At 37.8% G+C, this 25,803-nt stretch overlaps 1 protein-coding gene and 2 long non-coding RNA genes across 5 annotated transcripts in view; 2 read left to right on the forward strand and 1 right to left on the reverse strand.

The window, feature by feature from the left end:
- The window catches only part of LOC139363293 (uncharacterized), a 70,426-nt gene extending 61,813 nt beyond the window's left edge, over positions 1–8,613 (forward strand). Inside the window, exon 2 of the long non-coding RNA XR_011623333.1 lies at positions 1–8,613. This is a non-coding gene — a long non-coding RNA (uncharacterized lncRNA).
- Positions 1–25,803, forward strand: part of LOC105465545 (ring finger protein 217) — a 135,449-nt gene that overhangs the window by 62,838 nt on the left and 46,808 nt on the right. The gene's annotated exons all lie outside the window — the stretch shown is intronic.
- The window catches only part of LOC112423816 (uncharacterized), a 26,441-nt gene continuing 8,713 nt past the window's right edge, over positions 8,076–25,803 (reverse strand). The window contains exons 2-3 of the long non-coding RNA XR_011623334.1: positions 25,052–25,144; positions 8,076–8,185 (exon numbers count right to left, since the gene is read on the reverse strand). This is a non-coding gene — a long non-coding RNA (uncharacterized lncRNA). The remainder of the gene's footprint in view (positions 8,186–25,051; positions 25,145–25,803) is intronic.

The raw sequence follows: 25,803 nt of genomic DNA on the forward strand, positions 1-25,803 counted from the left end.
AAACAGGACTCTGGAGAATCAGCTGATCTGGGCTGCAGGACAAGGAATCATTCAAGGCTAATGCAGACCCATCAGAAGGATCATGAGTTAAAGAGATCACCACTGGCCAAATTGGGACAATTTGAAAGAGAGTAATGGATTACAACATATGGAATAAAAAAAGATATTCTAAGTTTATGGTGATATTTTTTTAAAGTGGCATGAAAATGCTTTTTTAAACAGAAGAATGTGAGCTAATAAATGTAGAAGGAACAATAGAACTAGAAAAATTACAATTTTGTAACCACCCATGCAGTGTTTGATTCAGGTCATCAGTGGATGGTGAAACCACTGGGTAAAGTTGTTGGGGAACACAATATTGTCGCATGGTTAAGTATCAACTACAGATTACATACCCATCACCAAAAATGATTAAATAGACTTTTATTTCAAGGAGATAATTGACAAATTCAGATTGTGGCACATTCTACAAAACATGCCTGACTATTTCAAATTTTTAATTACAGGTTTTTTTTAATAAAGTGGAAGGATTAAAACAGGTGAAAGAGAAATGAAAGTTATTGTGTGATCCTTGATTGGGTACTAAATTTTTTTTTAATAAGCCATAAAGAACATTTGGGAAACAATTGGGAAAATATGAATATGGAGTTTATATGAGGTTAAAACCACTTTATTTGTGCCAAGTTTCCTGATGAGATGATTATATTTTGATTAAATAAAAGAACTCTACTAACTCTTAATGGTTATGCATAAAATGAGAAAAAAGGAGGGTTTGTGTATTTTTTTAAGTGCTTTAGTAGATTCTTTGCCAATACAGGGACTTGGTAAAGAGTTTGAAGTTTGGATTTTACGAAACTCTTCACCTAGAATGGAATTGAAGGCAATCAACAGTTTTCCTAAAACGTGGACTAGATGTTAGTTAAATGTTTTGAAAATATGTAATCTAATAGCATCGAGGTGTTAGAATGAAAATCCAGGTTGCCACTTCAGTTGTACACCCTTTGAAAATCCCTTTCCTTGAAAATCACCTGTCATCATTGTTTTATTTTTATTTTTATTTTTGGGAAAGTGAAAAAATCCTCTATTAAAATAATGTATATTAAAATAACATGTTGCCATTTTTGCCCAACAGATTAAAGTTGCTGTTTGCCTCTTAGCTTAGTCAGCTTTGTGGAGAAGAGCACAGTAACCCTGGGCGAGGGACTCCAGGTGCTGTGAAGGCGTCCCGCCTGTCTCAAGGGGCCAAGTGCTGGTCTCTGGTTTTTTCCCATGCAGTGCTGCTGGGGTGAGTTCCCTGTGCCAGACTTCCCACCTTCAGCAGAACTTAGAGCTGTTCATGAGAATGATAAATAGCTACCAGTGCAATTCACAGACACCCGCTGGCTTAGGCTCAGATGTCTGCCAAGGTCTTGATTATACTATTTTAGTGTATTTCGACAAACAAATACTAAGTGCTTACTGTATGCAGGGCAAAGTCCTGGTGTTCCCTAAGATGCCAAGACAAATAAAATCTGGTATGTGCCTATGAGAAGTATATAATCCAGAGAAAGAGTACTTGAGACAAATCAATATCTGTTATTAAAAGGGTAGAGAATGTGAAATGATTTCAGAGGCAGACAATATTCTGTGAGCATTTGGCATTCACAAGTCCCCCTAGTTTTTACTACTATCATGCAGGTCTTTCTCAGAGTGGAGGGCTGGAGCCCAGTCAACCAGATGGTTTGGGACTTTATAGAACCATGATTCATGGATGTGAGATCTGGTTGTTGTTGCCTTTTTTTTTTTTTTTAATTGCCCTGCTTTCTGATGTTAATTACTGTCACTGGGCTGCCAAGTAAACGTCTATTCAGGGTAGGATTCTAGATAAAGACTTGCTGCTGTGGCTTGACTTGTTGGAAACTATTTTTACTTCACATGGAATATTATATAATCTCCATGAATACTGTGTACTATGTATGGACTATTACAGGTCAACACATGCCTAGAAAATTCATGGAAGAGGGGAAAACAACAAATAAATACTCTTAAATACTCTTAACATATATTAAAGCTTATAATTAGTAAGATACACACAAGCATTAAAATAATAATATTGCCATTTTTGCTTATCAAATGAAAGGCAAAAGTTTTGGAGGGTTTTTGCATTTGTTTGTTTGTATGCTTATTTTTCTAAATGATAGAACTCATCATGGCAAGTTGTATTTACTATCATGGAGTGTAAATAAATACAGCTTTAAGAAAGCAGTTTGGCAATATGTGTTAAAAGTCTTACAGTAATCAGATACTTTAACCCAATATTTTCAGTTCTAGGAATCTACCCTAAGGAAACCCAGAATAAACTTTATGCAAAAGTTATTCATCCCACATTATTTATAATAGCATTAAGTTGGAGACGGCCTCCATGTGGAGTTTAACTGTGGTTCCTCTACTCTCTGAAGCATTATACAATGTTCAGAAACAATGATTATAGACAGTAGTAATGTGGAAAATGCTTACCTTATGTTACATGGAAAAGCAAGATACCAAGTACATGTAGTACTTGAATTCAGAGTACATGTAGAGTAGATATCATATATTCTACAAGGAATTATATGAAAATGTTAATATTGATAGTATTGGGATGGTAAGACAAAGCCTGATTTTTTTCCCCATTTTTCTGTTTTCCCAGTTTCCTTTATAAAATCATTTATCAGCTGCACAAACACAGGTGACCTTACTTCCCCTGTATAACTGAAAAATTGACTAGGAAGATCAGACATTGTGCTCTTCAATAAGTAAGACCACTCACTCCCAGGACTGTCATTAAACACTTTCCCACGCCTTCCCCAGTTTTTTTGAGATGGAGTCTCACTCCGTCGCCCAGGCTGGAGTGCACTGGCATGATCTCAGCTCACTGCAACCTCTGCCTCCCAGGTTCAAGCCATTCTCCTGCCTCAGCCTCCCAGGTAGCTGGGATTACAAGCATGCACCACCACGTCTGGCTAATTTTTGTATTTTTAGTAGAGACGGGGTTTCACCATGTTGGCCAGGCTGCTCTCGAACTCCTTACCTTAGGTGACCACCTACCTCGGCCTCCCAAATTGCTGGGATTACAGGCCTGCACCACCAGCCTGGCCTGTTTTCCTGCTGGTTCTAGCGAGTGAGACCCACAGCAGATGTATTTGGTTTATAAGAGAAAATACATTTCTATTCTCCCTCAAAACATGAAGAGAGTATTCAATAGCTAGGTAAAATTTATATAGCTCCATTATGTAGAGTACGAGTTCAGTGAAATTTTAGGCATTAACAGTTTTGAAAATTAGCACATTAACAAAAATAAGTAACAATTAACGTTCTTTAACCTGTTCAGCCTAGGAAACTCTGAGGAAGTTGGACTAGGAAGGATGACTGACAGAGCCAGAAGGGTTTTCTTTCTCTACATCTCTGCCCTTTTTCTTTCAATTACCTCACTGAGAGCAACAACTGAACTGCAGCCAGCCAGGGGTGTGGTGGTTCCTTTAAGGGAGGCTGGACTTCTGGCCTACATGCGGCCTCTGCCCTGGTAGTTTAAGACTGAACATTTTTATCTTCTTATAAACCAGTGATCAAGGCCAATTTGGCCGTCATCTCTCCCCACCCCATGAACCCCTTAGAATAGTCCAGAACAGGATGCTGATTTTTCTACTTACAATTACACATTGCACCCTAGACAAAACAAACATACGTAATCACACTTCCTTCCCTTTAATTAATGTCCCTTGGACTAGTGGCCTGGTGCTGTCCTTTGTCACCTATAGCCCTGCTTGACCTTGAGTTTTCTGTGGCTAGAGATCATTATTTAGAAAAACCTTACACTATCTCTATTAACCTTTTTGAATTTCAACAATTATTTCTTAAGCAACTACTTTATGTCAGGTTAGTGAGCAAGGTATTAGAGATGCAAGAATAAACAAGGCACAGTTTCTGCCCTCAAAGAATTCATAGGATAATAGGGAAAACAAACAATTATGCTACAGTAGGATAAGTAAAAATGACAGGAATAAGCACAGGTTGCTACAGGAGCAAGTCCTGTTAAGGATCACCTGATACAGTTTTGAGGGATTACAAAAGGCTTCCAAAGGAATTTAATGTCTGAGGTAAGACCTGAAGGATTTAAGCAAGAAAAATATGTGTAAAGTATGTCCTGGGTAGAACAAAAGCATGCAGAAGGGCCCAGAGACAAAATCAAATATGACTGAGTCATAGCCTGCAATGGGGCAAGAGGGAGTCCAGAAAAGTGGTCACATTTTCACATGGAGGGAGTTTTCACTTTATCCTGAACACAAGGGCATTATTGAAGTATTTTAATTACTGGAGTTATATGATCAGACTGTGTTTTAAAAAGAGTGCTCCAGAGAAAAGGGAACGCTTGTATACTCTTGGTGGGAATGTGAAGTAGTACAGCCATTACAGAAGACAGTATGGAGGATCCTCAAAAAACTTAAAATAGAACTACCAGATGATCCAGAATCTCACTATTGCTTCTATATCTCAAGGAAATGAAATTAGTATGTTGAAGAGATAGCTGTACTCTCATGCTCATTGTGCACTGTTCACAATAGCCAAGATATGGAAACCACCTAGGTGCCCATTGATAGATGAGTGGATAAAGAATATCTGGTATATTTAACCCTGGGATAATAATCAGTCTTTAAAAAGAAGGAAATATTGTCATTGGCAGCAATATAGATGAACCTGGAGGACATTATGTTGAGTAGAATAGACCAGGCACAGAAAGACAAATGCCACATGGTCCCACTTATATATGGAATCTTAAGAAGTCAGACTCATAGAAGCAGAAAATAGAATGTTGGTTACCAGGGGATGGGTGTCAGGGGAAAAGGACTAAGGAGATGTTCAAAACATGCAAAATTTCGGTTAGGAGGAATAAGTTCAAGCAACCTGTTGTACAACATGGTGACTATAGTTAATAACAATGCATTGTATACTTAAAAATTGCCAAAAGAGTAGATTTTAAGTACTTTCACCACAAATATGTGAAGTAAACAAAATGAAACAAAAAGTACTCCAGAGCCTGGACTAACTTAGTAGCAGTGGAGATCAAAAGATGTAAATGATTGTTTTAAGAATTAATAAAGTAGGATTTTGTTGATGGTTGAGGGAGAGAGGAAGCAGAAGAAAAGTCAGGAGGGGTTATTACTTTGCTTTCTGTGCCGTTTTCATGATAAGGAACATGAAAGAGGCCAGGCGCGGTGGCTCACTTTGGGAGGCTGAAGCAGGCGGATCACCTGAGGTCAGGAGTTCGAGACCACCCTGAGCAACATGGTAAAACCCCGTCTCCACTAAAATACCAAAAATTAGCCGGGTGTGGTGGTGCATGCCTGGAATCCCAGCAACTCAGGAGGCTCAGGCACGAGAGAATCACTTGAGCCTGGGAGGCAGATGTTGCAGTGAGCTGAGATCATGCCACTGTACTCCAGCCTGGGTGACAGAGTGAGACTCTGTTTCCAAAAAAAGAACTTGAGTGAAAGTGGGCATTCAGGGGTCATGGGAAGTGATGAGTTTGCTTTTAGACTGTTGAGTTTGAGGTATTTGACTGAAGACATCAAGTAGGGAATTAAACGTAGATATCAGAAACTTAGTATAGAGATCTGAACTGGTGTTTAACATGTGGAAGCTTTCACTATATATATATGTGGAGTTGAAACCATGAGGGTGGAAGAGTAACTACCCCTCAGAAAGATTAACCAATGAGAGCAACTCATTATAAATGCAACCTCAGAGACTCAGGAAGCCTTAAAGGATAGACGCAGAAAAAATCCACAAAGGAGGATACAGGGGACTGAAAGAAATCAGGAAAGTCAAGAATGTGATGTTCTAGGGTCACTGTTGAGTAACAGAACTCAACAGTGTCAGATCCTGCAAAGGAGGCAGGCAGCAAGATAGGGATTCAAATGGATATTTAGTAACCAAAAAGTGATTGATAGTTTTGTAGAGAATGAAAGTGGAGGAAGTGAGACAGATAGCAGTGGGTTTTTTAATGTGGACATGAACACAAGTACATTAAATAATCTTTCATTTGGCTTGGCTGCAAATGGAAAGAGGTTAAGGAGTGGAGACCAAGGCACACAATCCTAATGAGTTTTTTGTTTTCTTTTGCTTTTGTATTGGGAGAAACTTAAGCATGCTTATCAACTTGAGTGTCCGAAGTTAGCAGAGGGAGGTGAGATTCCTGACAAGGCAGGTGGAAATAATCATCCTAGAAGTAGTGGTTGTACTAATTTAAATTCCTACCAAAAGTATACAAAGGTTGCCTTTTTTTCCATATCCTCGCCAGCATTTATTATTGCCTGTCTTTTGGATACAAGCCATTTTAACTGGGGTGAGATGGTATCTCTTGTAGTTTTGATTTGCATTTCTCTGATATCAGTGATGTTGATATTTGAAAATATCCCTTCCTTCCTTCCTTGTCATATGCCTGTTCACCATTTTTATGTGTTCTTTTTGAGAAATGTTTATTCAAATCATTGCCCATTTTTAATCGGATTATTAGATTTTTTTCCTATAGAGTTGTTTGGGCTCCTTATATATTCTGGTGATTAATTTCTTGTCAAAGGGTAGTTTGAAAATACTTTCTCCCATTCTGTGGGTTGTCTCTTCACTTTGTTGGTTATATCCTTTGCTGTGTAGAAGCTTTTTAACTTAATGTGATCCCATTTGTCCAGGTTTGTTTTGGTTTCCTGTGTGTCCTATTCTTAATGCCAGATATAGTTTGTTAGTTTATCTTAATCCCCCTTTTTTGGTTTAGTACCCCTTTAAATATATGACAAAATCTAGGAGTATCTACTCCCAACAATACACACGTGAATAACACACAAAGATAATTTGAGGACCTCAAGTTAGGAGCACCTTTTCATATGCCTGTTTGCCATTTGTAGGTCTTCTTTTGAGAAATGTCTATTCAAATATTTTGCTCATTTTTTAATTAGGTTGTTATATATTTCTTTTGGAACTACACTGAGTGTATATAGTGTATACAATGTATATTTTGGAACTGTACTGAGTGAATATAGTGCAAAATTTCTTTTGGAACCACACTGAGTTTCTCAGTGTATATACTTAGTGTGGTTCCAAAAGAAATATGTTTCTAGAATATATATTATGACAAAATGTATTGTAATTCAGTATTAAAAAGTAGAAAGAGCATAAAATAAAACTGGAAATAATAACTAATGCAAAATTGCACTATATGAAAATCCTTAAATTATGCAATTATTCTCTTTTTACACTTGTACCTATGTTTCACTTAAAAGAGAATGGTGTAAGAGCGTTTTAAAATAAGTTTTTTCTTTTTTAGTTTTACTTATTATTTACTCTGTTAAATTACTGTGATGTGTTCCACTGGGCTTTTTTTACTGCTTATGTAAGTCTTCTGATGTGCTGTCTTACTGCCTTTTATATATTTTATCTTAGCTAGTTTTCTTAAGTGAATTATTTCAATCAAACTTCACATTTGATCTATCTCAGTCGTAACATGTGAGAAAATATTTACTTGGTTGACCAATAGCAAATCAAGAAGTTTTAACTGTATTTGAATCACCCAAAGAAATTAGAAAGCTCAGTTGAAGCAGAACAGGATTCTCTAAAATGTATTTTCAATAACAAGATGTTTAAAACTGAATATTCCAACCCCCTTTCAACCTAATTGCAAACTTTGCAGTAAGAGTTTGGAGTATATTCTTTCAGCATGGAAGTCCTTTTTGGACACCTCTCTAATCCAGTAATATTTTTAAGAGACATTGTTATATTCCTAGAATAAGTTTTCTCCCTATTTTGAAGGTATTAAACATCAAAAGCAAAGACAGCTTTTTAAAAACATTTGTATTCTTTGCTTTTTTCATATTCAAATACACTTTAATTTAGTTCCTGGGGGATATAAAGGAAAATATGGTTCCTCTACACTAAACAGCATTTTATATTTGGGAGTAATGAATAGAAGCCAGGAAGGAAGAAATTATTTCTTTCTTTATTGAATCTAAAAACTCCAGGTAATGAACAGACCATTCGTAGAACTGGGTTTATGGTGCACAAAGATACTTTGTTTTGGCATGAAAAGGCTCCGTTGAAATTTCTGTTAAAGAACTATGTTAACTTGGTTTAACATCTAAGAAGGCATTGATACTTGTCAGTTTTGAAAGACCAAAATCTGTAGGGGGAAAAAGTTTAAATGTTGTTAGTAAAAATGTAGAACATGTATTTTTTTAAAGTGTCAAATATTGATTACCTCCCAGGTTTGCAATTATTATCATAAGAAATGATCTTGTTGTATCTGTTAAGTAGTTTTGAAGATGAAAAGTTTTGGAATAAAAAAAATTTTTTGAAATCAGCTACATAAAATGAACATTGCTTTCTGTGAATTAACTCAGATGACGACAGCATTGTGTAGGGTGGGATTCCCATAGGGCTTAGTTTACTTAGGACATAGCTGCTTTGTTACTCTGTTTTCATGCTGCTGACAAAGACATACCCCAGACTGGGAAGAAAAGCAGCTATAATTGGATTTAAGAGTTCACGTGGCTAGGGAAGAGGCCTCAGAATCATGGCGGGAGGTGAAAGGCACTTCTTACATGGCAGCAGCAAGAGAAAATGAGGAAGAAGCAAAAGCAGAAACCCCTGATAAACCCATCAGATCTTGTGAGACTTACTCACTATCACAAGAATAGAATGGGAAAGACCGGCTCCCATGATTCAGTTACCTCCCGCTGGGTTCCTCCCACAACATGTAGGAATTCCGAGAGATACAATTCAGGTTGTGGTATCAGTGGGGGCACAGCCAAACTATATCATTCTGCCCCTGGCCCCTCTAAATCTCATGTTCTCACATTTCAAAAAACAGTCATGCCTTCCTAACAGTCCCTCAAAGTCTTAACTCATTTCAGAATTAACCCAAAAGTCCACAGTCCAAAGTCTCATCTGAGACAAGGCAACTCCCTTCAGCCTAAGAATCTGTAAAATCAAAAGCACGCTAGTTACTTCCTAGATACAATGGGAATACAGGTATTGGGTAAATACAGTCATTCCAAATAGGAGATATTGGCCAAAACAAAGGGTTTACAGGACCCATGCAAGTCCGAAATCCAGTGGGGCAGTCAAATTTTAAAGTTCCAAAATGATCTCCTTTGACTCCAGGTCTCACATCCAGGTCACGCTGATGCAAGAGGTGGGTTCCCATGGTCTTGGGCAGTTCTGCATCTGTGGCTGTGCAGGGTACAGTCTCCCTCCTGGCTGCTTTCATGGGCTGGCATTGAGTGTCTGTGGCTTTTCCAGGCACACAGTGCAAGCTGTCGGTGGATGTACCATTCTGGGTTCTGGAGGACAGTGGCCCTCTTCTCACAGCTCCACTAGGCAGTGCCCCAATAGGGACACTGTGTAGGGGCTCCGACCCCACATTTTCCTCCCGCACTGCCCTAGCAGAGGTCCTACATGAGGGCCCTGACCCTGCAGCACACTTTTGCCTGGGCATCCAGGAGTTTCCGTACATCTTCTGAGATGTAGGCGGAGGTTTCCAAACATCAGTTCTTGACTTCTTTGCACCTGCAGGCTGAACACCACATGGAAGCTGCCAAGGTTTGGAGCTTCCACCCTATGAAGCCACAGCCCGAGCTGTCCATTGGCCCCTTCCAGCCATGGTTGGAGCAGCTGGGACACAGGGTACCAAGTCCCTCAGCTGCACACACCCCGGGGACTGTGGACCCAGCCCACGAAACCACTTTTTCTGCCAGTGTCTCTGGGCCTGTGATGTGAGGGGCTGCCATGAAGGTCTGTGACATGGCCTGGAGACATTTTCCTCATGATCTTGGGGATTAACATTAGGCTTCTTGCTACATATGCGAATTACTGCAGCTGGCTTGAATTTCTCCCTAGAAAAATGGGTTTTTTCTTGTCTATCACATTGTCAGGCTTCACATTTTCCAAACTTTTATGCTCTGTTTCCCTTTAAAAACTGAACGCTTTTAACAACACCCAAGTCACCTCTTAAATGCTTTGCTACTTAGAAATTTTTTTCACCGGATACTCTAAATCATCTCTCTCAAGTTCAAAGTTCCACAAATCTCTAGGGCAGGGGCAAAATGCTGCCAGTTTCTTTGCTCAATCATAATGAGAGTCACCTTTGTTCCAATTCCCAACAAGTTTCTCATCTCCATCTGAGACCACCTCAGCCTGGACCTTATTGTTCATATCACTTTTAGCATTTTCATTAAAGCCATTCAACCAGTCTCTAAGAAGTTCCAAACTTTCCCACATTTTCCTATCTTCTTCTGAGCCCTCCAAGCTGTTCCAACCTCTGCCTGTTACCTAGTTCCAAAGTTGGTTCCACATTTTCTGGTATCTTTTCAACAACGCCCCACTCTACTGGTACCAATTTACTATATTAATTCGTTTTCACACTGCTGACAAAGACATACTCGAGACTGGGAAGAAAAAGAGGTTTAATTGGACTTACAGCTCTGCATGTCTGGGGAGGCCTCAGAATCATGGTGGGAGGTGAAAGGCACTCCTTACATGGCAGCAGCAAGAGAAAATGAGGAAGATGCAAAAGTGGAAACCCATCAGATCTCGTGAGACTTACTCATTATCACAAGAATAGCATGGGAAGGACCGGCTCCCCCCATGATTCGGTTACCTCCCCCTGGGTCCCTCCCACAACAAGTGAGAATTCTGAGAAATACAATTCAAGTTGAGATTTGGGTGGCGACACAGCCAAACCATATCAGCTGCTTTCTCCATCACACAGTAAAGAGGGTTAGGAGAAAACCCACAATTCATTAGTGCAAGGATGTGGGATAGAAACTGAGACTAACAAATGTATTCAGAAACAAACTTAAATAATATTCCTAATTCAATTTTGATAGGTAGAACTCTATACCCATAATTCTCAATAATCTGCCTTATTTTCAAGACCAATTGAAAGATTTGGTTTTACTGTCAATTCTGCATCTAATATCTACCATAGTTAGGAAACACTTATGCTATATATATATACATATATATATATCTTACCTCCAAAATATTTTGTCAAGTAAAGAAAGCTAGGTGAATATTATTTGCTAACATTTGGGTTAAATATTTAAGTTAAAAAAGGACAAAAATATGTATATTTGTATTTCATGTATATGCTTTACAAGTTCCTGGAAGGAAACGACAACCATTTTGTGGGATGAATGGAGAAAAGAGGACAGTTGTAAGAGATAATTGTATGTCTATGTTATACTTTTTGGTTGATGAACTATGATAATTTTTGAACTTATTTTAAAAACTGAATTAAAAATTTAAAATTTTGCATAAGAGAATAAGGGAGTACAAACATTCAGATAGTAGGAAGGGAAGAAAAGTTTAAGTAATGTAAAAAAGATTATTGTAGAAAAGTACATTTGGACTGGTTTCATAAAGCATTAATGTCTCATTAATTGCACAGCATTATTTTAACTGTAATATTTAAACATTGTTTTGGTGAACTTTTAAGTACTATGATAACTCAATTCTTTCCAAATTGCATGCGAGTGTGGTTTTATTATACTTTTCCCTGACGACCCATGAAGTTGAACATATTTTCATATGCTCACTGGTCATTTGAACATTGTCTTTTATGAAGTACCCATAAAGTCTCGACTGTTTTTCTTATAGGTTTGTTGTCTGCATGTTTCTCATTGCTTTGGAGTTCTTTATATGTTCTGGATATACAAAACTTGTCATTTATGTATTCCAAATCTTTTCTCACACTTTTGTTTGCATCTCTTCTCTCTTAACAATATCAATTGGTAAACAAAGATTTAAATTATAATCAATCCAATTTATCAAAATGTTATGGTGTTTTTAATATCATGTGTAAGAAATCTTTCCCTTCCCCAATATCATGAAGATATTCTTTTTTATTTTTTTATATTTTATTTGATTTATTTTATTATTATTATTATACTTTAAGTTCTAGGGTACATGTGCACAATGTGCAGGTTTGTTACATATGTATACATGTGCCATGTTGGTGTGCTGCACCCATTAACTCGTCATTTGCATTAGGTATATCTCCTAATGCTATCCCTCCCCCGTCCCCACTCCCCACAATAGGACCCGGTATGTGATGTTCCCCTTCCTGTGTCCAAGTGATCTCATTGTTCGGTTCCCACCTATGAGTGAGAACATGCAGTATTTGGTTTTTTGTCCTTGCGATAGTTTGCTGAGAATGATGGTTTCCAGCTGCATCCATGTCCCTACAAAGGACGTGAACTCATCCTTTTTTATGGCTGCATAGTATTCCATGGTGTATATGTGCCACATTTTCTTAATCCAATCTGTCACTGATGGAAATTTGGGTTGATTCCAAGTCTGCTATTGTGAATAGTGCTGCAATAAACATACGTGTGCGTGTGTCTTTATAGCAGCATGATTTATAATCCTTTGGGTATATCCCCAGTAATGGGATGGCTGGGTCAAATGGTATTTCTAGTTCTAGATCGTTGAGGAATCGCCACACTGTTTTCCACAATGGTTGAACTAGTTTACAGTCCCACCAACAGTGTAAAAGTGTTCCTATTTCTCCACATCCTCTCCAGCACCTGTTGTTTCCTGATTTTTTAATGATTGCCATTCTAACTGGTGTGAGATGGTATCTCATTGTGGTTTTGATTTGCATTTCTCTGATGACAAGTGATGATGAGCATTTTTTCATGTGTCTCTTGGCTGTATGAAAGTCTTCTTTTGAGAAGAGTCTATTCATATCTTTGGCCCACTTTTTGATGGGGTTGTTTGTTTTTTTCTTGTTAATTTGATTGAGTTCTTTATAGGTTCTGGATATTAGCCCTTTGTCAGATGAGTAGATTGCCAACATTTTCTCCCATTCTGTAGGTTGCCTGTTCACTCTGATGGTAGTTTCTTTTGCTCTGCAGAAGCTCTTTCGTTTAATTAGATCCCATTTGTCAATTTTGGCTTTTGTTGCCGTTGCTTTTGGTGTTTTAGACATGAAGTCCTTGCCCATGCCTATGTCCTGAATGGTATTACGTAGGTTTTCTTCTAGGGTTTTTATGGTTTTAGGTCTAACATTTAAGTCTCTAATCCATCTTGAATTAATTTTCGTATAAGGAGTAAGGAAAGGATCTAGTTTCAGCTTTCTACTTATGGCTAGCCAATTTTCTCAGCACCATTTATTAAATAGGGAATCTTTTCCCCATTTCTTGTTTTTCTCAGGTTTGTCAAAGATCAGATGGCTGTAGATGTGTGGTATTATTTCTGAGGGCTCTGTTCTGTTTCATTGTTCTATATCTCTGTTTTGGTACCAGTACTATGCTGTTTTGGTTACTGTAGCCTTGTAGTATTGTTTGAAGTCAGGTAGTGTGATGCCTCCAGCTTTGTTCTTTTGTCTTAGGATTGTCTTGGCAATGCGGGGTCTTTTTTGGTTCCATATGAACTTTAAAGCAGTTTTTTCCAATTCTGTGAAGAAAGTCATTGGTAGCTTAATGGGGATGGCATTGAATCTTTAAACTACTTTGGGCAGTATGGCCATTTTCACAATATTGATTCTTCCTATCCATGAGCATAGGAAGACATTCTTCCATTTGTGTCCTCTTTTATTTCACTGAGCAACGGTTTGTAGTTCTCCTTGAAGAGGTCCTTTATATCCCTTGTAAGTTGGATTCCTAGGTATTTTATTCTCTTTGAAGCTATTGTGAATGGGAGTTCATTCATAATTTGTTTGTCTGTTTGTCTGTTACTGGTATATAAGAATGCTTGTCATTATTGCACATTGATTTTGTATCCTGAGACTTTGCTCAAGTTGCTTATCAGCTTAAGGAGATTTTGGGCTGAGACAATGGGGTTTTCTAAATATAAAGTCATGTCATCTGCAAAGAGTGACAATTTGACTTCTTCTTTTCCTACCTGAATACACTTTATTTCTTTCTCTTGCTTGATTGCCCTAGCCAGAACTTCCAACACTGTGTTGAATAGGAGTGGTGAGAGAGGGCATCCCTGTCTTGTGCCAGTTTTCAAAGGGAATTTTTCCAGTTTTTGCCCATTCAGTATGATATTGGCTGTGTGTTTGTCATAAATAGCTCTTATTATTTTGAGATACATTCCATCAATACCGAATTTATTGAGAATTTTTAGCATGAAGGGCTGTTGAATTTTGTCAGAGGCCTTTTCTGCATCTATTGAGATTATCATGTGGTTTTTGTCTTTGGTTCTGTTTATATGCTGGATTACGTTTATTGATTTGCATATGTTGAACCAGCCTTGCATCCCAGGGATGAAGCCCACTTGATCATGGTGGATAAGCTTTTTGATGTGCTGCTGGATTCCGTTTGCCAGTATTTTATTGAGGATTTTTACATCGATGGGTCTAAAATTCTCTTTTTTTATTGTATCTCTGTCAGGCTTTGGTATCAGGATGATGTTGGCCTCGTAAAATGAGTTAGGGAGGATTCCCTCTTTTTCTATTGATTGGAATAGTTTCAGAAGGAATGGTACCAGCGCCTCCTTGTACCTCTGGTAGAATTTGGCTGTGAATCCGTCTGGTCCTGGACTTTTTTTGATTGGTAGGCTATTAATTATTGCCTCAATTTCAGAGCTTGCTATTGGTCTATTCACAGATTCAACTTCTTCCTGGTTTAGTCTTGGGAGAGTGTAAGTGTCCAGGAAATTATCCATTTCTTCTAGGTTTTCTAGTTAATTTGCGTAAAAGTGTTTATAGTATTCTCTGATGGTCGTTTGTATTTCTGTGGGGTCAGTGGTGATATCCCCTTTATCATTTTTTATTGCATCTGTTTGATTCTTCTCTCTTTTCTTCTTTATTAGTCTTGCTAGCGGTCTATCAATTTTGTTGATCTTTTCAAAAAACCGGCTCCTGGATTCATTGATTTTTTTGGAAGGTTTTTTGTGTCTCTGTCTCCTTCAGTTCTGCTCTGATCTTAGTTACTTCTTGCCTTCTGCTAGCTTTTGAATGTGTTTGCTCTTGCTTCTCTAGTTCTTTTAATTGTGATGCTAGGGTGTCAATTTTAGATCTTTCCTGCTTTCTCTTGTGGGCATTTAGTGCTATAAATTTCCCTCTACACACTGCTTTAAATGTGTCCCAAAGATTCTGGTATGTTGTATCTTTGTTCTCATTGGTTTCAAAGAACATCTTTATTTCTGCCTTCATTTTGTTATGTACCCAGTAGTCATTCAGGAGCAGGTTGTTCAGTTTCCATGTAGTTGAGGGGTTTTGATTGAGTTTCTTAGTCCTGAGTTCTAGTTTAATTGCACTGTGGTCTGAGAGACAGTTTGTTATAATTTCTGTTCTTTTACTTTTGCTGAGGAGTGCTTTACTTCCAACTATGTGGTCAATTTTGGAATAAGTACAAGGTGGTGCTGAGAAGAATGTATATTCTGTTGATTTGGGGTGGAGAGTTCTGTAGATGTTTGTTAGGTCCACTTGGTGCAGAGTTTAGTTCAATTCCTGGATATCCTTGTTGACTTTCTGTCTCATTGATCTGTCTAATGTTGACAGTGGGGTGTTAAAGTCTCCCATTATTATTGTATGGGAGTCTAAGTCTCTTTGTAAGTCTCTAAGGACTTGCTTTATGAATCTGGGTGCTCCTATATTGGGTGCATATATATTTAGGATAGTTAACTCTTCCTGATGAATTGATCCCTTTACCATTATGTAATGACCTTCTTTGTCTCTTTTGATCTTTGATGGTTTAAAGTCTGTTTTATCAGAGACTAGGATTGCAACCCTGCTTTTTTTTTTTTTGTTTACCATTCGCTTGGTAGATCTTTCTCCATCCCTTTATTTTGAGCCTATGTATGTCTCTGCATGTGAGATGGGTCTCCTGAATACAGCAAACTGATGGGTCTTGACTCTTTATCCAATTTGACAGTCTGTGTCTTTTAATTGGACCATTTAGTCCATTTACATTTAAGGTTAATATTGTTATGTGTGAACTTGATCCTGTCATTATGATATTAGCTGGTTATTTTGCTAGCTAGTTGATGCAGTTTCTTCCTAGCATCGATGGACTTTACATTTTGACATGTTTTTGCAATGGCTGGTACCTGTTGTTCCTTTCCATGTTTAGTGCTTCCTTCAGGATCTCTTGTCGGGCAGGCCTGATGGTGACAAAATCTCTAAACATTTGCTTGTCTGTAAAGGATTTTATTTCTCCTTCACTTATGAAACTTAGTTTGGCTGGATATGAAATTCTGGGTTGAAAATTCTTTTCTTTAAGAATGTTGAATATTGGCCCCCACTCTCTTCTGGCTTGGAGAGTTTCTGCCAAGAGATCTGCTGTTAGTCTGATGGGCTTCCCTTTGTGTGTAACCCGACCTTTCTCTCTGGCTGCCCTTAACATTTTTTCCTTCATTTCAACTTTAGTGAATCTGATAATTATGTGTCTTAGAGTTGCTCTTCTCAAGGAGTATCTTTGTGGCGTTCTGTGTATTTCCTGAATTTGAATGTTGGCCTGCCTTACTAGGTTGGGGAAGTTCTCCTGGATGATATCCTGAAGAGTGTTTTCCAACTTGTTTCCATTTTCCCTGTCACTTTCAGGCACACCAATCAGATGTAGATTTGTTCTTTTCACATAATCCCATATTTCTTGGAGGCTTTGTTCATTTCTTTTTACTCTTTTTTCTCTACACTTCTCTTCTCACTTCATTTCATTCATTTGATCTTCAATCGCTGATACTCTTTCTTCCAGATGATCGAGTCAGTTACTGAAGCTTGTGCATTTGTCACGTAGTTCTCATGTTATGGTTTTCATCTCTATCAGTTCTTTTAAGGACTTCTCTACATTGGTTATTCTAGTTAGCCATTCATCAAATCTTTTTTCAAGGTTTTCAGTTTCTTTGCACTGGTTACATAGTTCCTCCTTTAGCTCTGAGAAGTTTGATCGACTGAAGCTGTCTTCTCTCAACTCGTCAAAGTCATTCTCCATCCAGCTTTGTTCCATTGCTGGCGATGAGCTGCGTTCCTTTGGAGGGGGAGATGTGCTCTGATTTTTTGAATTTCCAGCTTTTCTGCTCTGCTTTTTTCCCATCTTTGTGGTTTTATCTGTCTTTGGTCTTTGATGATGGTGATGTACTGATGGAGTTTTGGTGTGGGTGTCCTTTCTGTTTGTTAGTTTTCCTTCTAACAATCAGGACCCTCAGCTGTAGGTCTGTTGGAGTTTATTTGAGGTCCACTCCAGACCCTGTTTGCCTGGGTATCAGCGGAGGCTGCAGAAGATAGAATATTGCTGAACGGCAAGTGTTGCTTCTGATTCTTGCTCTGGAAGCTTCGTCTCAGGGGTGTACCCCGCTGTGTGAGGTGTGAGGTGTCGGTCTGCACCTCAGTTGAAAATGCAGAAATTACCCATCTTCTGTGTTGCTCACACTGGGAGCTGGAGGCTGGAGCTGTTCCTATTTGGCCATCTTGGGCATGCCCCTAAGATATTCTTTTTTATTATCTTTAGAAACTTTTTCATTCACCTTTTATATTTACAGTTTCAGTCTACTTGGTTTGAGATAAAAGTCAAGACTGATTTGTGTATGTGCGTGTGTGTGTGTGTGTGTTTTGCAGCTCCTCATCTGTTAAAGTTTTTTTTTTTTTCAATTTTACTTTTATTTATATATTTATTTTATTATATTTTAAGTTCTGGGATACATGTGCAGAACGTGCTGGATTGTTATATAGATATACTTGTTCCATGGTGGTTTGCTGCACCCATCAACCCATCATCTAGGCTTTAAGCTCCGCATGCATTAGTTATTTCTCCTAATGCTATCTCTCCCCTTGCCCCCTAACCTCTGACATGCCTCGGTGTGTGATGTTCCTCTCCCTGTGTCCATGTGTTCTAATCATTCGACTCCCACTTATGAGTGAGAACATGCGGTGTTTGGTTTTCTGTTCTTGTGTTAGTTTGCAGAGAATGATGGTTTCCAGCTTCATCCATGTCCCTGCAAAGGATATGAACTCATTCTTTTTCATGGCTGAATATTATTCCATGCTGTATATGTGCCACATTTTCTTTATCCAGTCTATCATTGATGGGCATTTGGGTTGGTTCCAAGTCTTTGCTATTGTGAATAGTGCTGCAATAAACATACGTGTGCATGTGTCCTCATACTAGAATGACTTATTATCCTTTGGGTATATACCCAGTAATGGGATTTCTGGGTCAAATGGTATTCCTCGTTCCAGATCCAAAAGCAATTGCAACAAAAGCCAAAATTGACAAATGGGATCTAATTAAACTAAAGAACTACACAGCAAAAGAAACTATCGTCAGAGTGAACAGGCACCCTACAGAGTGGGAGAAAATGTTTGCAATCTATCCATCTGACAAAGGGCTAATATCCAGAATCCACAAGTAACTTAAACAAATTTACAAGAAAAAAAAAAACATCAAAAAGTAGGTGAAGGATATGAACAGACACTTCCTAAAAGAAGACATTTATGCAGCCAACAAATGTGAAAAAATGCTCATCATCACTGGTCATTAGAGAAATGCAAATCAAAACCACAATGAGATACCATCTCATGCCAGTTAGAATGGCGACTAATGGTGATTAAAAAGCCAGGAAACAACAGATGCTGGAGAGGATGTGGAGAAATAGGAATGCTTTTACACTGTTGGTAGGAGTGTAAATTAGTTCAACCAATGTGGAAGACAGTGTGACGATTCTTCAAGACTGATTTTTTTAATGGATATTAAACCAACAGCACAATTTATTAAAAAAAAAAAAAAAAAAAAAAAAAGCACCCTCCCCACTGCTCTGTAGTGTTCATATGGAAGTGGTTTTGTTCTATTCTCTTTTCTGTTCCATTGTTCTATTATCTATCCTTGTGCCACTGTCATACTAATGTAATTCTTGTAGCTTTATGATCAGTCTTATTTCTGGCAGAAATAGTTTTACGACTTTATTTTTCTAGATCAAGAGTAGTAGTCTATTCAGGCTGTTGTATCAAAATACCAAAAACTGAGTAGCTTTTAAACAGCAAGCTACCAGCAAGGCACTTGAGGCTGAAGTTTTCTACTTGGGAATATGCCTTTTTCTCTGGTTACTTCTTGTTACTGTGTGTTTGGTATATCACTTTTAGTTGATGTACTTAAATGTGGTTGTCTTTGTACTGTATTTATCTTGCTTAGAGTTAAGAGATTTCTAGAATTTTTGACTTGATTTTTTAAATCATTTCTAGAAAAATTCAAAGGCATCTAGCACTAAGCCCTGTAGTAGCTTCTGAATAAACAAAAACCCATGTGTGTCAGTATAGCAGGCACCTTCCCATAATCACTGATGAGTAAAGTGATGGGGACATCAGTGAGTCTGAAATCAATCTGCCCCCATGGTGCACCTCAAAGTAATTAATCCACACAAACTACCTGGAGCTGTGCTTTGCCTGTAGTAGATCTATGTGTATTTTGTGATTATTGTTACCGTTTTCGTTACAGTATTCTTTTCTCTCTGTCATATTAACATATTTCCATTTTTCAAAACAGAGGAAATATGAAATCCTCTAGTATCAAATGAGCAAAATCCAAAGCACCTTGTAAACTGTCATGACCACTTAAAACCATGATCAGAGTCATAAACCACACATTTGATAAATTGAGCTTGTACTTTTTCTCATCCTTTTCTTTGGAGAATTTAATTAATTAGTCTGCCACTTTTCCAAAGGTCTTCATCACCTGAGTCATTAAGTTACTTTTGAGTTCTCCCGGGTGGCAAATTAGCCATGTAGCTTGAACATTAAGTGGATAATAGTGTCTCTTAATGATGCCTTATAGATGCCTTTAGAGTTAAGCAATTTTTTTCTTTCAAGGTTGGAAATGTTTTTGTTCAGAAAAACTGAAGAGCATCTTTTTCAGTGGTATAAATAGTTGTATTAACATTGAACACACTGAGCAGCAAAATATCTTTAAGTACTTAATAGGAGATAAAATCCAGTAAACAGAATTTAGATGATATGTTATTTAGAATGTTAACTTGATACTAAAAAATTGACATTTTTGGAGATATATGGTATCATGGTTATGGTTTTAAAAAGACTTCTTAATTTTTTAGCCCCATACTGAAATATTTATGAATGAAATGACATGATATCTGGTATTTTCTTCAAAATAACATGGGAGGGCCATATTACTCAGGGTATCGAAGAAATAAGATTGGCTATAAGTTGACAATGTAAGCTAGAGGATGGCTGTTTAAGGATTCGTAATGCTAATCTGCCAACCTTCACATATACTTTTAATTATCCCTAATAAAAAGTTTTTTAAACTATTGGGTAAATATTAGATGAATTAATACCAACAAATCCCAATTGCTAGAAGACTATCAATACCAGTTTAATTGCTACATTCTCAAGGTCTATGAAGGCAGGATTCATGGCTTAATTCACTTTATACTATGAACTTTTTATATTACCTATCCTATTGTTAGGAGCTTGATACAAGTTTTTTTTGGTGTATTAATGATCTTTCTTTTCTAATTTAATTTTTTAAGTTCTGTGATACATGTGCAGGATGTGTAGATTTGTTGCATAGGTAAACATGTGCCAGGGTGGTTTGCTGCAACTATCAACCTGTCAGCTGGGTACTAAGCCCCACATGCATTAGCTGTTTTTCCTAATGCTCTCCCTCCCTCCACCCCATCCCCTGACAGGCCCAGTATGTGTTGTTCCTTCTTGCCCCCCACCCCTGCTATGTCCATGTGTTCTTGTTGTTCAACTCCCACTTATAAGTGAGAATATGTGATGTTTGGTTTTCTGTTCCTGCTTTAGTTTGCTGAGGATAATACCTTCCAGCTCCATCCATGTCCCTATAAAGGACATGGCCTCATTCCTTTGTATGGCTGCATAGTATTCCATGATGCATATGTACCACATTTTTTTTTCTTTTTTAAAAAAATTTTACTTTAAGTTCTGGGATGCATGTACCAAAGCAGGGGGTGCAATCCTAGTCTCTGATAAAACAGACCTTAAACCAACAAAGATCAAAAAAAGACAAAGAAGGGCATTACATATTGGTAAAGGGATCAATGCAACAAGAAGAGCTAACTGTCCTAAATATATATGCACCCGATACAGGAGCACCCTGATTCATAAAACAAGTTCTTAAAGACCTACAAAGAGACTTAGACTCCCACACAATAATAGTGGGAGACTTTAACACCACATTATCAATATTAGACAGATCAACAAGACAGAAAATTAACAAGGACATCCAGGACTTGAACTCAGCTCTGGATCAAGTGGACGTAATAGACATCTACAGAACTCTCCACCCTAAATCAACAGAATATACATTTGTCTCAGTGCCACATGGCACTTATTCTAAAATCAACCACATAAATGGAAGTAAAACATTCCTCAGCAAATGCAAAAGAACTGAAATCATAACATACAGTCTCTCAGTCCATAGTGCAATCAAATTAGAACTTAGGATTAAGAAACTCATTCAAAACCACACAACTACATGGAAATTGAACAACCTGCTCCTGAATGACTCCTGGGTAAATAACAAAATTAAGGCAGAAACCAAGAAGTTCTTTGAAACCAATGAGAACAAAGAGACAACATAGCAGAATCTCTGGGACGCTGCTAAAGCAGTGTTTAGAGGGAAATTTAGAGCACTAAATGCCGACATCAGAAAGCTGGAAAGATCTGAAATCAATACCCTAACATCACAACTGTAGAAAAGCAAGAGCAAACAAATTCAAAAGCTAACAGAAGACAAGAAATAACTAAGATCAGAGCAGAATTGAAGGAGATAGAGACATGAAAAACCTTCGAAAAAAATCAATGAATCCAGGAGGTGTGTTTTTGAAAAAATTAACAAAATAGATAGACCACTAGGTAGACTAATAAAGAAGAAAAGAGAGGGGGATCCAATAGGCACAATAAAAATGATAATGGGGATATCACCACTGATCCCACAGCAATAGAAACTACCATCAGAGAATACTATAAACACCTCTACATAAATAAACCAGAAAATCTAGAAGAAATGGATAAATCCCTGGACACATACACCCTCCCAAGACTAAACCAGGAAGAAGTCGAATCCCTGAATAGACCAATAACAAGTTCTGAAATAGAGGCAGTAATTAATAGCCTACCAACGAAAAAATGCCCGGGACCAGACGGATTCACTGTTGAATTCTGCCAGAGGTACAGAGGAGCTAATATCATTCCTTCTGAAACTATTCCAAACAATTGAAAAGGAGGGACTCCTCCCTAACTCATTTTATGATGCCAGCATCATCCTGATTCCAAAACCTGGCAGAGACCCAACAAAAAAAGAAAACTTCAGGCCAAAATCCCTCATGAACATGGATGCGAAAATCCTCAATAAAATACTGGCAAACCAAATCCAGCAGCACACCAAAAAGTTTATCCACCATGATCAAGTTGGCTTCATCCCTGGGATGCAAGACTGATTCAACATATGCAAATCAATAAATTTAATCAATCACGTAAACAGAATCAGTGACAAAAACCACATGATTATCTCAATAGATGCAGAAAAGGCCTCCGATAAAATTCAACATTCCTTCATGTTAACTCTCAATAAATTAGGTATTGATGTAACATCTCAAAATAATAAGAGCTATTTATGACAAACCCATAGCCAATATCATACTGAATGGGCAAAAGCTGGAAACATTCCCTTTGAAAACTGGCACAAGACAAGGATGCCCTCTCTCACCACTCCTATTAATGATCTTTGTTCTTACTTCTGTTAAAAAATTAGCAGTGAAGTAATGCATTTATTAATTTGCTTGATTAATATATATTATCTGTACATATATATTAAAACCTCATGTTGCATACCATAAATACATAAAATTTTTGTCAATTTAAAAAAATCTCATTGATTCCACTTCCAAAATACACCCTGTATCTTGTTACCTCTCAGTCGTCTATCAACTGCCTGTAACAGTTAGACATCACTTGTGGGAAGAGTCATTGAATCCAGACTTCCAGAATTCTCCCAGCCTTCACTTTTATTCCTCTACAGTCTCTTCTCCAAGAAGAGCATGTCAGTCATCCTCTTAAAACCAGTGATTCGTATTGTCTATAATACAGACCTTTTACCATGGCCAACAAGGTCCATGTGATCTGTCTTCTGCCTAACTCTCCAACTTCATCTCATACTGTTCTCTCCTTCCTTTAGTATGTATTTTTGTCACTGAGTTCTGTGCTCTGAGCAGAGGCACATCAGACACCTTCTGGCTGGAGCCAATGTTCTTGTTTCCTCTATTTGCTGTCTCTTCCCCATGTTCTCTGCATGACAGGCCTTTCAGTTCTCAACTCAGGTTGTCATTTCCTTAGAGATTGCTTCCATGATGTGTAGTTCATTCATAACACAGGTTACAATCTGCCTTGTTTATTTGCTTGTTTATTATTCATTTCCTCCAGTACAAACCCTGTGTTTCTCTCTCCTCTTATCTCTCCAGAAGTCCATCACACTACTTAGCTCACAGAAACCACATTTCACTGAAATCAAAGATGTGATCAATAGTAGGATGCAGTATTCGGTTATGCACCACCAAGAAAGTAAAAACACTGCCAAGTAAACTATGTACAATACTAATTTCTTTTGATTATAAAAAACTTGACTTTCAAGAAATTAAAATGTGCTTTTAAAATGCATTCTTGAATTGATGAAATACATACCTTGTTGAACACATGAAAAAGTGTACTTCACTTAATCATAATTAGTTGTTTGCTAGTGATCTTTTGAGGACAATTTTCTGAAAAAGATATTGCATGTAGAGAGAGGCCAAGAGATTGCATAGGTGATGAGTAACACTATATTGTGAAAAAGAGGATACTGTTAGTATGAAGAAGAATGATTGTATGAGTAGCTGTTCCAAACTGCCAATTACTGGCTTGTCAACAATGATCCCAGTTCTGTAGGCCTTGAGTGGGCCAGGAAACTGGAATGCCCAACAGACACTTTACAGACACTTTAAGAGACTCGTATACAGTTGTTCTGGAAATAGATTCAGCCCTCTATAGAGGGAAGACAGAAAACAGAGATGTAAATTGCTAGAGCTGGTAGTGGGTAGGTATGGGAATATGCATCTGATTGCCTCTATGTGTTCAATAAAATATGAGGTCTTTGGTTCAATGTAGTAGGATAGGGATTTTGGAGCCTTGAGAAAGAAGGGAAGGGAAGGAATAGTCAATGCAGAGGGTATGAAATCTAGAGGAAGTAATATATTCTATGGAAATTGAATAGGTTTGCAGATTTGAGCAATACTGCAGTAGAAAAGTAAGTGTTTGATTGGATGTTGGATGGTATCCTGATGTGGTTGAGTAATAAATACCCACTGCTGAAGGAGTATCAAGACAACCTGCCCTCTTTAGCTGCCTTGGATTGTTCTAGTCCCTAAACTGCATTCAGTTTCCATAACACCTGGTCATTCCTGAGTGGCTGTGAAATTGCTGCCTCCATTGTTATCATTTATATAGTTAAAATAAACTCATAGGTGAGGAAGACTGGATTCGAACACTGACCTGACAATAAAAAATTCAGGCTCTTAATCATAAAAATGTACTGCTGCCCAATAACAAGTGCCTCTCGAGGTGGCCCAAGTAAGCCCATTTTCTGTGGACTTAAAAAAAAACTATCTTTCACATTCTGAAAACTGCATAGCTTTCTATTTAAATCGGAAAAACATACAGACTCCTAAGATGGCTTCATGCTCGGCCCTTGTGCTCTGGTCCAAGCTGGTTCATCTTTGCATAACAGCCTCATCTTTCCTTACTCACACATTGTGGTCCAGGCTGCTGCTCATCTTTAAGAGCTGTCCCAAGGCTGTGATCTTTAAGTTCAGATGCATGTGCATTTGGGGTATGCTAGTGCTGTGTTCCCTTTCCTCCAGGCCTTTGCCCAAGTTGTCTCTTTTGTCTGCTTGGAACCCCTTCTCACCTTTGTTTGGCTAAATCCTGCTAGTCTTAAGCTCTCACTTGAAACCTCACTTCTTCCAAGAAACCTCTTCGGATCCCCCCAAGTATGAGATTACTGTACTTCTCCTGACACCTTGTACTCACCATTTTGCATCCTGATTGCCTCTTTACTGACCTGCATCTGGAAAGCTTCAGTACCTAGCCCGTACCTGCCTCAGAATCGTGCTCGATAAATGTCTACAGAATATTAAGAGAGGAAACATTTAGTCATTTTTTAATGCTTAAGTTCTATACTTCATTAAACCAGGTTCTTAGTATGTTACACAGGGTTTTTTATCTACACAAAAATCTCCTGAGAATTTTTGTCTTGAGGCAGAACAAAATAATTTATTCTAAAACATAATTTGAATTATAATAGCATCATAACACTGTAACATGAATAATAAAATCTGATTGGGACTGTGAGCAGACTCATCAGAAAAAGTAGAAAAAAATGGGCACATATTTTTAAATCCTCTCTGGGCCGTGTTTTGTACAATAGTAGCATAAAATTATGCAAAGCTTATACTTTTAACAGGTCAATACTAATAAGGAGAATTATCCAAAGCCAGCCTCTTTCATTTTGCTTTCAGCTTAGCTCATGCTCTTTACTGATATTCAACATGTCAGCCTGCAACTTCTTAACTACCTTACCTCAAGCTTGTGCCAGATAAATAGCAATGTTAACAGTTACTATGAATTTAGTTTTCTTTTTTTAACTGCTCTCTGTGGTGTTTTTCTTTCCCCAAACTGCATGGCTTTCTCCTACTCCTACCTGAGTCTTCATAGCATACTTTTCTACTGCAAGTGTGTATGCTTTGCTTTCTGAGAATGTCAGATTCACCCAAATAAAATAG

This window comes from Macaca nemestrina, chromosome 5 (genome assembly GCF_043159975.1).
Source record: "Macaca nemestrina isolate mMacNem1 chromosome 5, mMacNem.hap1, whole genome shotgun sequence".
NCBI lineage: Eukaryota > Metazoa > Chordata > Mammalia > Primates > Cercopithecidae > Macaca > Macaca nemestrina.